The sequence below is a fragment of the Bidens hawaiensis genome, unplaced genomic scaffold (genome assembly GCF_021521415.1).
Source record: "Bidens hawaiensis isolate Kalapana, Puna unplaced genomic scaffold, B.hawaiensis_p1.1 tig00023205_1, whole genome shotgun sequence".
Taxonomy (NCBI): Eukaryota; Viridiplantae; Streptophyta; class Magnoliopsida; order Asterales; family Asteraceae; genus Bidens; species Bidens hawaiensis.
This window is the reverse complement of record NW_027493634.1, coordinates 138,251-152,489: the sequence shown is the minus strand read 5'-3', so window position 1 is coordinate 152,489 and position 14,239 is coordinate 138,251. Positions and strand designations below refer to the sequence as shown.

General features: G+C 35.4%; 1 pseudogene across 1 annotated transcript; it reads left to right on the top strand.

Moving 5' to 3' along the window:
- Positions 1-9,247: 9,247 nt before the first annotated feature.
- LOC143567051 (tetraspanin-8-like) lies at positions 9,248-11,910 on the top strand (annotated as a pseudogene). Its single transcript, XR_013141336.1, has 2 exons — positions 9,248-9,775; positions 11,472-11,910. The product of XR_013141336.1 is annotated as a tetraspanin-8-like (transcript).
- The last annotated feature ends 2,329 nt before the right edge of the window (positions 11,911-14,239 follow it).

Genomic DNA, 14,239 nt, shown 5'->3' with positions numbered 1-14,239 from the left:
CTACATTGAAGTTATCGACTTTTGTTCACTTACCTATCATTTCAATGACTTTAATTTAAGTGGCGTGGCCTTGAATCTTCTTGTTGCATTGACTTCATTAATATGTGTTTTGCATTTTTCTTCTTGTTACATTACTTCTTTTGAATTGTCTAAAAGATTCTTAAAATCGTCCCATAAACTTGATCCTTGTATTTGTAAGCTGTAATATCGAATTTCAACCCCACACCACGCATATGTATATGAATTTAAGTATCTTTCAGTCTTTCACTTTCATAAATTAAAGAGGCGAGTTTTACACCTCAAATAAATAAGACGAATAAAAATATCTATATAGTTTTTATAGGGAGAGTTAACGTACAAACTAAATTAATATGATAACTGTCTAAATCAAGTTGAATAAATATGTAATTACATAATAAAGTTATTATTATATAATTATATTATAGTATAATTATGTAATTACACTATGATTTAATTGCATAATTACTCCACTTGTATTTATAATTACTCTACTTGATTTTATCAGTTAGCACGCTAATTTAGTTTGTATTTGATCCAAATTCTAGTTTTCATAATATAAAAAGTAAATAATTAATATTTTATCAGTTAGCACGCTAATTTAGTTTGTATTTGTTTCATACATTTTAGGTTTCTTACGGAATTAAAGTCTATTTTCATCTAAATCATAACAATATATTTTAGGATTTTATAAATTGAAAGCGTGGTAGTGATGATCGTGTGTCTATGAAGAAGCGAGGGTGGAGATGAAGATGATGGATCAACATCGTTGAATCAAGCTTGTTGATTTGAAATTACTTTGACATATCTTAACCCGTAAATAAAAGTCTATTATATATTATTAACACATCCTGACTTTTTTAAAGAATTCTTTTTATCCATCAAAACTTTTTTTACTTATAAAAATTACCAATATTAGCCTACAACAAATTCTATGTGCTTGTTTTGCCAACCCTGGTCATCAAAACAATTAAAAAAATATCGATTTTATACATTTACCTAACATTTTGATATGACACTAGTGCAAGATGCGTGGTCTTAAAATTGTCTTGTTTATTGATTTAATTAACATATTTCTTATACTTCATGATTACTTAAGGGTGAGGGTATTGGGCGCGGCTGGTGAGGCGTGGACGACGTGGTTGCTGCGCATACCACTACCCCTTAGCCGTGGACGGGGGCGCGGACGGCCGGGGCGAGTCAGACCACGGGGCTCGATCGAGCTGTTGGGCATGGGGTGAATCAAAAACTTGGGGTGAATCAATAAGGGCTTGATCATGTGCCACGTCAGCGCATACGTGACGTAAATATATTGGATCACTTAGGATTGGATCAAATCCCACTACTTTAACCTAATTGTATTATGGATTCTTAAAATCACCTCACAAACTTGATCCTTGTATTTGTAAGTTTTGATATCGAATTTCAAACCCGGTTGACGCGTTGTCATTTAATTTTATCTTTCACTTTCATATTCACTAATAGTGATTATTACTTTCATGTTCACTTTCACACCTCAAAAAAATATCTATATAACTTTCAAAAAAATATACATTAACAATTGGCATTTATAAGTAAGAAATAGTTTAAACATCAAATAACAATATATTAAATTATTAAAAGAAAAAGAAAATTGAACAAAGAACAACATGTCTATCAACTAGGAGAGTTACCAACAATCAATTTGAAGAGGGATTGCAATGGATTTGGAGAGCGATCAATTTTGAGAGTTCTATTTAGATCAAACCTAAGAACGATGAAGTCACACCACTATCAATGTAACACCCTACTTTCGATAAGATTAATAAAGGAAATTTCGTTTATTTAATAAAGTGTCGTGTATCGGTTTAGATAATAAACTATAAGATGGTGGGCTTGGACTTTAGAAGATGGAATAAGAAATGGAATGAGCCTTAGGTCCATGGGCTTAAGGGAGTATAAATACTCCTTAAACCCTATACCTTTCCATTCTTATCCATCTCTACACTATAGCCTACACTATCAAAAACACACACAAGACTATCCTTTAACCCGAGCCTAGATCCGAAGTTGAAAACCCAAGATTTGTTGGTTCTAGAACGTTTGACGAGCCGAACGTACATCAAAGACCAGCTCGTGTTCGTGGTTTGACTCGTTTAAGGTAAGTTTGTATCTAGAAATCGTTCATTAAGGTTCAGATTTGTTTGGGAAACCTTATATTTGTATGATAATGATAAAAACGAACCTAGCACAACAAACCTTACTAAAACCATAAACAAGCCGTAGGTGCTTAGGTGTAAATCGCACCCTCTAAACGTGGATGTTAAACGGATTTGATGACTAGGGTTTATTAGCGCTGATATTGCGAATCTATTGGTACCAAAATCATGTTATTTCGTCATGATTTGAAGGGTTAATTGCAGATCTGAGGGTCTGTTGACTATTCCTTGTTCATATCAATTTTGACTTTGACCCTGAGTCAAAGTCTGGATAAGAACCTACGCCAATTCGTTATAATAAGATAACGAATCAGGAGGATTCGTTATTCGCCAATTCGTTATGAAAAGATAACGAATCAGGAGGATTCGTTACTCGCCATTCGTTATGATAAGATTGTCACACCGTAAAAATTTCGAGTTCAAAGTATCAACTTTCCAAAGTCTAAGGACTAAAATTGCCAAAATCCAAACTGGAGAGTTAAAAATGAAAATTCTGGTTTCCTGACCTATCGCGCTACGCGATGAGTCAGAAGAGACTCCCATCGCGTACCGCGATGGGATGTCTGACAATTTGTGACACGTGTGCCACTATGTGCTGCCATGTGTCACCACGTGGCAACACTGCCGCCACGTGTCGACACGTGGCAGGTCTACGCTGTGTGTCAGCAGACCTATATCGCGGTACGTGATAGGTCTGCTGAGGTACCCATCGCATACCGCGATGGGAACCAATTTGAGGCCTATAAATAGCGGCCAAGGGCAGATCATTTCCACATCCCACACTTCTCTCTAGCCTCTCTCTAAAACCTATAAGCGATTTGCCTCGATAAGCGTGCTACGTTCCATCGTTTGTGTACCAACGCTTCCTTTGAAGTTGTGCCACCCTCCACCCACATACCAAGAAGGTGTTGTTGAAATGGCAATGAATCTCGATAAACGTGTCAACGAGTACCGAAGTTTGGAGTAATCGTTTGACGATCGAGAAGTAAAGCGGCGTCGGAGTGCTGCTCAAGTCCCTAGGATTTCGGTACGCCATTAAGGTTAGGCGTAATATCGAATTCAATATAATTTAATATTATTCAAGGCTTTGGCCTTAAGTCGAGGTTATACTCGATACCTCGATAAAAGAAAAGAAAAGAAAACATAACAAAGAAATGAATGAAAGATTGAATGTTGAATATGTGATAACATATATATGTGTGTAAGTATATATGTATATATTCTTTGTTATGAAAATATTATTTAATGAATAAAGAGTATTCTTAAATAATAAAAGAAAAGATTACGTTTCTTAGAGAAGAAGAAACGTCGGGTTTTCATATAAACTAAAGGTTTATAATTTACTTTTAAACAAGAGGTTTTCAAGTAAATAAGAATTGAACTAAAGGTTCAATCGAGGATTGAGATATAAGACTAAAGTTCTTAAGCCGGATCGTGTATCCGACTAACAAATATTTATACTCGTACCTATAGGTTCGAGATAAAGAAAGGGAAAAACCCTTGGACGGTGAGTGAAGCCGATCCTAAAGAGATAAGGTGAATACGCCCCCAAACTTTTAAACTTGTTTTTAAATGAGTCAAACTTGTTATGTGAAATTGTTTACAAGGAACTATGTGTTCCTAAAACCGTAAACTATGGGTATGAACCTAGCCCTCAAGCTGTGGTATACATATGTCTGGATCCTTACATAGGTGGTACTATGCGATGTATGGGCATGATCGCACCACCCTTGATCTTAGGACGCTCTCCTGCAGGGAGTACGACCGTTGTGTATATTTACGGGTACTTAATTAAGTCAAACGCTGCGGTGTTTGTGAGGTGACCTAGTGTAGAGGCTCTAGTTTATAATGTGTTATTTGACTTTGTTATTCCTAAGCCACGTTGGGCCGATGCAGGCGTAGTCTCGAGGGGTAATAAAGTAAAAGAAAGTATTTATGCGTCAGCGTGTTCACCAACATTCGTTGCTGACGTATTTTATTACATTTTGCAGGTGAACAAGATTAGCACTTCGAGTAGCACTTCGAGTATTTAAGTGCTATTGATATATCCGATGGCTCGGATTTCTTTTGTAACTTAATATATAAACATGGTGGTTTGTAATTATTAAACACATAAATATTTTGTAACTTAAGCGGGTGTTATAATCCCGTCTTTTGAATATATATAAATATTACACTTTTTTATCCTTAAAGTTTATAAGTCTTCCGCAAACTAACGCAACTCTGATTTAATTACAATCATGATACCAACTTATGGGTCATGCTCCTAGGCCTTAGATGGGGGTGTGACAAAGATAATGAATCAGGAGGATTCGTTATTCACCAATTCGTTATATTAAGATAACAAATCAAGTGATTCGTTACTCACCTAATTCGTTAAGATAACGAATTAGGTTAGCGAACCAGAATAACGAACTAGCTAATGAATCGGATATGTAAGATAACGAATCAGTTAACGAAGGAGGCGTAATTCGTTATGAAGAATGAGTTAACGAATTAGAAAATAATTTAAAATCCTAATGGAAAGCGTTAAGACAGTTAATGAAAACAAAATTTTTCCAAGCTGACCTGGCATCTTAACCCCAACCAGGGGCTCTGCCTCTTGGACCCCGCTAGGGGCTGCCGCCCCTAGAACCCCGTTGCCAGGGGAGCTGCCCCCGGACCCCCGTTCGTTGTGGGTTATATAAAGATGGAAATACGATATGAGTAGTAATAGTTAATTGATACATGTAATTATTATACAGTTAGCCGTGCACATCTCAAGAAAGGAATAACAATTAACGGTGAACGTAACCGAATTCAGGTGAGTTTCTAGCCCACTTCCTTGTTATGTTTTCGGGGTTGTGTGCATACTCGATGTGATTAGTTAATACACTTACCTTAAATGGTAAGTGTATGTCATATATGATTTATGTATGAATGAATGCTTGATGATGCATGAACGATATTCAGATATTGCATGTACCGTCAAGGGATAGTTCAAAGATATGATTGATATATAATGTATGATATACAAATGATGTATGTGTTATGGAAGTTATAATTAAGAATGTATAGGGAGGTATGGAAGGTATGGTTAAAAAGGGAACGGACCCTAATAATATTCGCGAATGAAGGGAACGGACCCTAATAATATCCGTGAATGAATGGAACGGACCCTAATAATATTCGTGAATGAAGGGAACGGACCCTAATAATATCCGCGAACGTAGGGAACAGACCCTAATAATATCCACGAATGTAGGGAACAGACCCTAATAATATATGCGAATGTTTTAGGATGAGGTATATGTATATGTGTATGTATGAAAGGAAGGAAGGAAGGTATGATAGTATGAACGTATGAAGGAAGGTAAAGAACTATGTAAGTATATGTACCTTCGGGTGTGTATATATGAATGTGTATGGACATATTGTATGTTACTTGATTAACTAGAACTCACTCAGCGTAGCTGACTTTTAGTATGCACGCATGTGAGTAGAATGAGACAACTCGCTTGATGAGGACACGTGGCATGGAATTGAAGATACTGACATCTCAAGGAAATGCTATGATGTTTTTTAAAGACTATGTTTTATGTTTAAATAACGATAAATGTTTGTTAAGACGAGATTCGAAGGTTGTGTAAAATATATTATGGTTGAAGTTTTATATTCCGCGAAAGTTTTAATTAACTCTGATATTTAGAACTGTGTTTATGAGTAAATCCAACGTCCAAATGTGAGGCACCAGTAGCGGGGCCTTACAATCAATTTGGAGAACCAAAACTAGTAGGTATCGACATTGATGAAGAACTAATATAGAAGGGATTTAAATATTTTTAATCAATACGATATGGTTACCATTTCAATCGTGTGTTTCTTTGCTCAAATCACACCATTTTCTATGGTATCACTACTCGTAAACTTATTGTGTCACTGAACTTTCAACTTCCAACTCAGATCTTATAATTACATATAAAACAATGTTTACGATCATGCAACCCCGATACCTATACTCCTAGGTCTACACACAAATAGACAAACTTTAATATTATTTAGTAAATTAATTTTTACATGTTATTTTTAGGTTATCTCAATAGAATAATATATACATGAGAAGTTTTATATCATACAAAGGTGACTAAACATGAAGAAACTTGTCTTGACAACAAACATTTATTTATACCTTTTGTATTTGACACTCTTAATTTCTCGCACCTGAATCTGTAAAGTTACTTAGCTGAATTTAATGAGTCATGCATAGTAATGTTCTGACATTAAGATTAATCAATATAGTTTATAAAATATTAAGTTTTACAATAAAAAATGGGGTAAGCAACACTATTCGTTGATCGTCTACCTTCTATTTCAATATAATTACTATTTTCTGAATAATTTATTTGGTAACCACCGTATAATCATTGCTTATAATCATCGGTTCACAAGTAATGTATTGAAATTAATCATTAAGTCTTAAATAATTTTATAGTTAGAAAAGGTAAAAGAATTGATCTCACAAGACACATATATTAAGAGAGGTGTTTAAGATTGCTTATTTTATTTTCTGGGTAAAGTTAAAATATATAGTATAACAAAAATAAGAAGGGTGAGAAGTAATCTAATTTATTGATTTTAAATTTGGATGGTGAAAATTAATTTAAGAATAAAAATTGATGAAAATGGTATGAATGTAATAATCCACTTATGATGATTTTCTCTCTCCACATGTAAAACACATGTTAATTCATCCATCATTTTAAAACGTATATAACTTTTTAATGCAACATTTTTTTAGAAAATTTTTTACCACAATAACAAGCGTTTTTTATCTTTAATATGAATATCATATTGTTTTATAAAAATAAAAAAATTTAGTGGGTTTTTTTGTATTGTGTTATTTGGTTGTCCATTGGGTTTTTATGTGCATTGCGTTATAGATTTTGGTCATTGTGATTTTCAGTTTATACTCATATTAAAGATAAAAATTAAAACATAGATGACTTCATTGTGTCTTTTTGTTCGCCATTGTGTCTTTGTACTCAACATTTGTCTTATGACTTATCATTGTGTTTTAGTCATTGTGCTCAACATTCACTTAAGTTGAGAAAAATAGTATTATGTTCATTGTGTATTACGTTCAAGTCATTGTGTAATATGTATATTCCATTGTGTTTTACGTTTCAGGTCATTGTGTTATATGTATTTGCCATTATGTTTTACGTTTCAGGCCATTGTGTTATATGTATTTATTATTGTGTATTACGTTTCAGGTTATTGTGTAATAGATATTCATCATTGTGTTTTATGTATTAGATAATTTGTTGATATTTTTTCATTATATTTACATATTATTACACAAAGGTGTTATTAGTACTTAAAATAAGGAATACTAACTTATAAGTTGGATGTGGCTCAATGGTAGAGCACTTACTTTAGTAGTGAGAAGTATGGAGTTCAAACCTCACTATCACCAACTTATATGAGAGATATGAGGGATGATCCTGGCTTGCCAGGGTTCGAGTCCTGATCTCACCCGGTTTTACCGGCTCCTCGCTGTCGTGCCATTAGGCGGGTGTAGGGGTCGGGTTTTATTCGGTGAATCCCTCAATAGGGTGGACCGCTAGAGGTTTCGTCCGTCCGGAATAGTGGCCGGCTCAGGCTACCTTTAACCAATGGAGGCCGCGTACGAAATACTCGGCATTACTTAGTTGTTCGTTAAAAAAAAAAGGAATACTAAATACCCATAAATGTGTACAAGGAAAATCTATTATATTTTATTTTGATGTTTATAGATAGAATCGATTTTAATAATTTTAATATTTGTCAATTCAAATGATAATGAAAACATGATTTGTAAGCAAAGAGAACAGGTCTTCGGGGCAAAGAAGAATGAAACTTCCAACATCATGCCGTTTGAACTCGCACACTATACGCGTAAGCGCGTGACACGTAACACCCCTCCAAAACACTATGCCCTTTGTATATGCATAAATTACACAACGAGTTCCCAAACTTATTCACATGAGCAAATCCATCCACCGTTCTCCATCACAAGTGATTAACCTTAATCATACAAAATTAAACCTACAGAAATAGTTAACAGGAGTCCATGGTCGAGTAGGACCGGTTTGATGTAATTTGTAGGACGTTACCGCTGCTCCATTAGCCAAATCTTTAGTCCCGGTTTAACTCGTATATTTATCAAATAGCTTGAATCAGCTGATTTGATTCTTGTTAAGAAGATTTTTATCTTTTATGAACATAAATCATTAAGATGTATAAACAAACTAGAAATGTTTTTTTCCTGAATACCATTATCGTACCCATATCGCTACCCAGCCAATACATAAGGTGCGGTATTCGATACCCACTTTACTCAAATTTGGTATTCGTTATTTTTAGTATCAATACATGTATTCTTTCGGTATTTGGTACCGATTGAAAAATGTAGAGTATTTCTTGAGTATTAGGTACCGGTTTTCGTATTAAGTACAAGTATCCATATCTTTCTTCTTTTTTTTCGATAATGAAACTGATACAATTTCAGGACAATTTGTATGTTTAGGTTTTAGTATTATAACTTCTTTATTATAAAAAAATTGTTACGATTTTTTGGTTTCTTTATTACCCTTGATTACAAATGAATTTAATACGATCAATGGAGATTATGAAAGAATAACAAAAGGTATCAAAGCGGGCATGCCATCACTAAACCAATGCATTCGATACAACATTTGACGCATGACTTTATTCATATTCAGTATTGTTATTTTCGATACCCCTATCGTACCAATTCATAACGTTATCACCATCAATGATGGAATTTATGAACTTCCTTTTAAGCAGATATTCAGTTTAAAAAAATATTAAATAACAAGGGGGAGGGGGGGGGGGGGGGGGTAATACACAATAAACTCAAACCATAAGGTAGCATTGACAAAACTTATCCTCCATCCACAGTCCACACCGCTAACACAAAACCCAGGTCATATAAATCCCCCACACCAGGGTTTCACTTTTCTTCATTCATCTTTCCACCCCCGAAAAGCCATTCATTCACCTTTCCAAACTCTTAACTCAACCATGGTTAGATTCAGCAACAACCTGGTGGGCATCCTGAACTTCATCACCTTCCTCCTATCCATCCCGATCCTAGCCGGCGGCATCTGGCTCTCCCGCCAAGGCACCTCCGAATGCGAACGCTTCCTCGACAAGCCCGTCATCGCTCTCGGCGTCTTCCTCATGATCGTCTCGCTCGCCGGCCTCATCGCGTCTCATGGCTCCTCTGGGTCTACCTGCTCGTCATGTTCCTCCTCATCGTCCTGCTCTTCTGTTTCACCATCTTTGCGTTTGCTGTCACGAATAAGGGCGCCGGAGAGGCGGTGTCTGGGAGAGGCTATAAGGAGTATAGGCTGGGTGATTATTCCAGCTGGTTGCAGAAGCGGGTCAACAGTGACAAGAATTGGAGGAAGATTAGGAGTTGTTTGCGGGATAGTAATGTCTGCAAGAGCTTGATTGACGATGGGAATAATACTCCGCTTGATGATTTTAATAAGAAGCATTTGTCTGCTATTCAGGTATTTTTTATTTTAATATTTTGGATCTGAAATTGGTTTGTTGAATAATTGGAGTAGGTGGTGTCAATATCATCAATAGGTTGACTTAGATCTAAATTTTACTAAGCTTAATATTAAAAAAAAGTTGGTGTAAATTATATATGCTTTCAGACCATACCATGTGTAGTGGTTAAGCTCCTCCTAAACGCGTTATGCGACATGTGACTTACTAACGCGTTAAAAAGGGGCTTTACCCAAAAAGTGGGTGCTATAAAGCCCTTTGGGCCTTAACCTCCTTTTAATCATTACTCGGTTGTTACTTTTATTTTTATTTTTTTCTAATTTTTTTAATATAAATAAAAATATAAATGTGATTGGCCAAAGCTCTCCGCCACTTGGCGCCCAAGGGCAAAAAAACCCCATAACGCCCCGAGGGTGCTCTGGACACTATGGAGCGTTTTTCCTCCTCCAAAGCCCCCGGTTTTATTTTTAACTTTCCTTTAATTTAATATCAATTTAAAAAAATAGTTTATTAAGTTTACCAATTTTAAGTTTATAACATTTGTAGACCTGCATTAGGACAAGAGAATTTTGGAGTTTAGATAGTAAAAAGAAAAAGAGATTGTAATACAAAAGAGATTATTTCAAAATATTTGATATTAATATTTTGATAGGGCACTTATGATGTTAGAATTTATGTTTGGGGTTAATGTTAGATTTTTGTAAATATATTTTTTTCTTGGGATCTTTTCAACTATTGAAAACGGATCAGAAAACCGGTTCAACATGTTTCAATGAGCCAACTAAACATATTCTGGGTTAATTTGATTTGCTCCCATTTACTATAATTGACTTTGATGCATATAACATCATCAAAAGGTTTATGTGGGACTTGCTATGATTTGTTTATGATGATGATAAAGTGTTTGTTTATGCAACTGCTTCTTTTTTAAATCTATAAAGTAAGTAAACTTTTAAACTGAAAGTTGACTTTAACCTTAATGGATGGAAAAAAGTGTTTGGTTATAAAATTGGTAAGCAAAAAGTGACTCTTGATGTGAATTCTAAACCATGATGGACTTATTAAACAAAGGTGACCATAGTTTTGGTTGACCTAACCTAATTTTTGGTTCTCGCCTGTAACTGAACCGGGCTGAGTCCGAGCTCAGCTTGCTTAACTTAAGAGAGCTTGAACTTGGCTTGCTTTGAGCTCCATTTCTTTAGTTTTTTTTGCCTTGGATTTTTTTATCAATTATTTAATTTGTCTATTTTTATACATTTATCATTACTTATATATACAAATAAGTTTACCTATGGCAGAGTATATATATTTAATTATTATTATTCTAACTATTATTGTTATATAATTAAATAAAAAACATAAATATAAGTTTTGGTGTTTTACATGACATAATATATTATTTTACTGTTTTCTTCTAATTTAATATTGTTATAGTGATTATTACTATATAATAAGTAAAATTTATGTAAATAAGAGGTTTGTTTAGGCTTCCCTAGCCTAATCAAGTTTGATATGTGAAAGTTGGGTTTGAACTTTTTTATTAAATAAGCTCGAATATACATATTTAAGCTTGGGCTTTAGGCTGTTTATCCTCAACTTGGCTCGCTTACACCCTGAAACCTGATTCGACCCCGAACATAAGTAAATAAGTCAAAATCGACATATCATCTGATTAACGCTATATGTTACTTGCAGTCTGGTTGCTGCAAGCCTTTGGATGCTTGTGGTTTCACTTACGTGAACCCAACTATGTGGACCAAGACCAACACAACATCAACGATCTCGGACTGCAATGCTTGGGGCAATGAGCAAAACACCCTCTGCTACAATTGCGAATCATGCAAGGCTGGATTGCTTGATAACATTAAGAGTGATTGGAAAAAGGTTGCTGTCTTGAACGTGATCTTCCTCGTGTTCCTCATCATTGTCTACTCCATTGGTTGTTGTGCGTTTAGGAACAATCGTGAAGACAACTCGTGGAAACGCTACCCTTAGACTTGGATGTTATTTTGATTTGTTTTAAGTATATTTCTGTCGTTTTGGAGAGATTATATCTTTGTTTGTTTAGGTGTATATATAATGAATCTGAGATTTGTGCTATTGGTATAATAAATTCTGTTATGTCTTGATTTCATTTTTGTTTTGGTTTTATTTGGGTCAATTGTTAGATTATTTTTGGTTGTAGTGATGAGCTGAGCTCGTGTTTGTCGCTCACATGAGTTTGGCTCGTTTAACTTGAATGTGCTCTGATTTAAACTCTTGTTTAGAGCTCTATTTAAGAAGCTTAAGATAGTTGTAAGTTTTCAAGCTAACTTACAAGCTAGAAGTTCTTAAAAGTTTCATGCCAGACATACCCTATATCTTATTTTCATATAAAGTATAGAATATGATACGATTGTTGAATTCGAATAGTATGTTTATCTTTGATATGAGTCTTGGGATACCAACCAACTTTTCTAGGGAGGAGGATCCTATATTATAATTCGTTAGGATAGTATCAATGTGATGTCATTTAGCCTTAGACTAAGTGATAAAGGCTCTTGATTTATTGAAGGTGTACGGATAAACCATAAAATAATTTGAGGCGTGATTTGGTGGATAGTTGTGTGTATGTCTATCACTAGAGGGGTAAAGTGTCAACGAATCAAGCTTAAAATCACTTCTAAAATATAATTCAAATGGTCAATTATATATTTATATTACTAGGCTTTCAAATGAATGGGATATGAAAATGATCACAATGAATGGGGAGATATTTGTTGGATAAGCACATGAAAGTCTTACCAATTTAAACCAAAAATTTCAAATCTTCCCTTTACTTGTAGGAGTCACTTTCGATGATATTAATTTCCACTAAAATTAGTAATTAGCGTTTGTTTAAAGTCAAAATAAATTTTAATAAAAATACAAAATTATAGCATACGTGGTATTTCATTTATATTTTTTATATAACTATGAAGATCGTATTTTTAACTGTCACTTTATTGTAGTGTTCAAATTGATGATCATATAAATTAAAAAGAAAAAAAAAAGAAAATCCTCACCGTCACCCCCATATATTCACATCAATGTAGTTTTAAATCAACTCATAAATTAACTCTTTCTTTCTACTTTTGGTCATAGGTGGGAGGAGATAAAAATGGATACAGAAACTACCATATATGGGTTACATCATTCACATATGAATATATGATGGTGGTGATCAGGGCGAATCTACGTATACCATTGTGGGTTCACCGGAACCCACTGAGTTTCAAATTTTAATAAAATGCATATATAAAACATGGGGACTCTGCTCATACTGAGTTTTAGAAATAAGCTGACTGTTCGAGAGAAGAAAGGTACACCGAGAATTCGATGGGGAAATTTGAAGGACGAAAATCTCCTTCTGTTTAAGGATAAACTCATACTGCATACGCGGGCTCGACTAAATGGGGACTCAACTCATATATGGGAAGCTATGGAGACAAAGATCATCCAAGTAGCAAAGGAGACTCTCGGGGTCACAACAGGAAAGTCAAGTGGGCATAAGGAGTCTTGGTGGTGGAATGACGCAGTGCAAGACAAGATAAGGGACAAACAAGGATGTTTTAAGGAGCTAATGAGGTGCACGAATGAGGAGGAGCGAGTGGATTTGAGGGACAACTACAAAACGGCCAAGATAGAGGCAAAGAAGGCAGTGGCGGAAGCAAAGAAGGCGGCCTTTAAACGGATGTATGAAAGTCTAGAAACAAAAGAGGGGGAACATGCTATGTTTAAGATTGCCAAAGCCAGGGAGCGTAGAAGGCAAGATCTAGGACCGGTGAAGTTCATAAAGGATACAGATGGGCATGTACTGGTCAAGGAGCAGGACATCAAGCTAAGATGGCAAACCTACTTCCACAATCTTTTTAACAATGGGAGAGCTTACCAAGAAGAACATGACAACACAAACTTTCATCGACAACAATCGAATAACTGCTACTGCCGACGGATCACACGAGAAGAGGTGAAGGACGCACTTAGGAGGATGGGAAGGTCTAAGGCGGTTGGCCCAGACAACATACCCATCGAGGTGTGGAAGTGTCTGGGGGAGGAAGGAGTCATGTGGTTAACTACTCTGTTCAATAGTATTCTCAAATCAGGTAAGATGCCAGACCAGTGGAGGAGCAGCGTTGTAGTTCCTATCTATAAGAACAAAGGAGACGCCCAATGTTGTGGTAACTACCGAGGAATCAAACTACTAAGTCATACTATGAAGCTATGGGAAAGAGTGATTGAGGTTAGACTTAGACGAGAAACTCAGGTTACGGTCAACCAATTTGGCTTCATGCCGGGGCGTTCCACCACAGAGGCAATACACCTTATAAGAAGATTAATGGAAAAGTATAGGGAGAAGAAGCGTGATCTACATATGGTGTTTATTGACCTAGAAAAGGCCTACGACAGTGTGCCACGACAGGTGCTCTGGGAGTGCTTGGAGG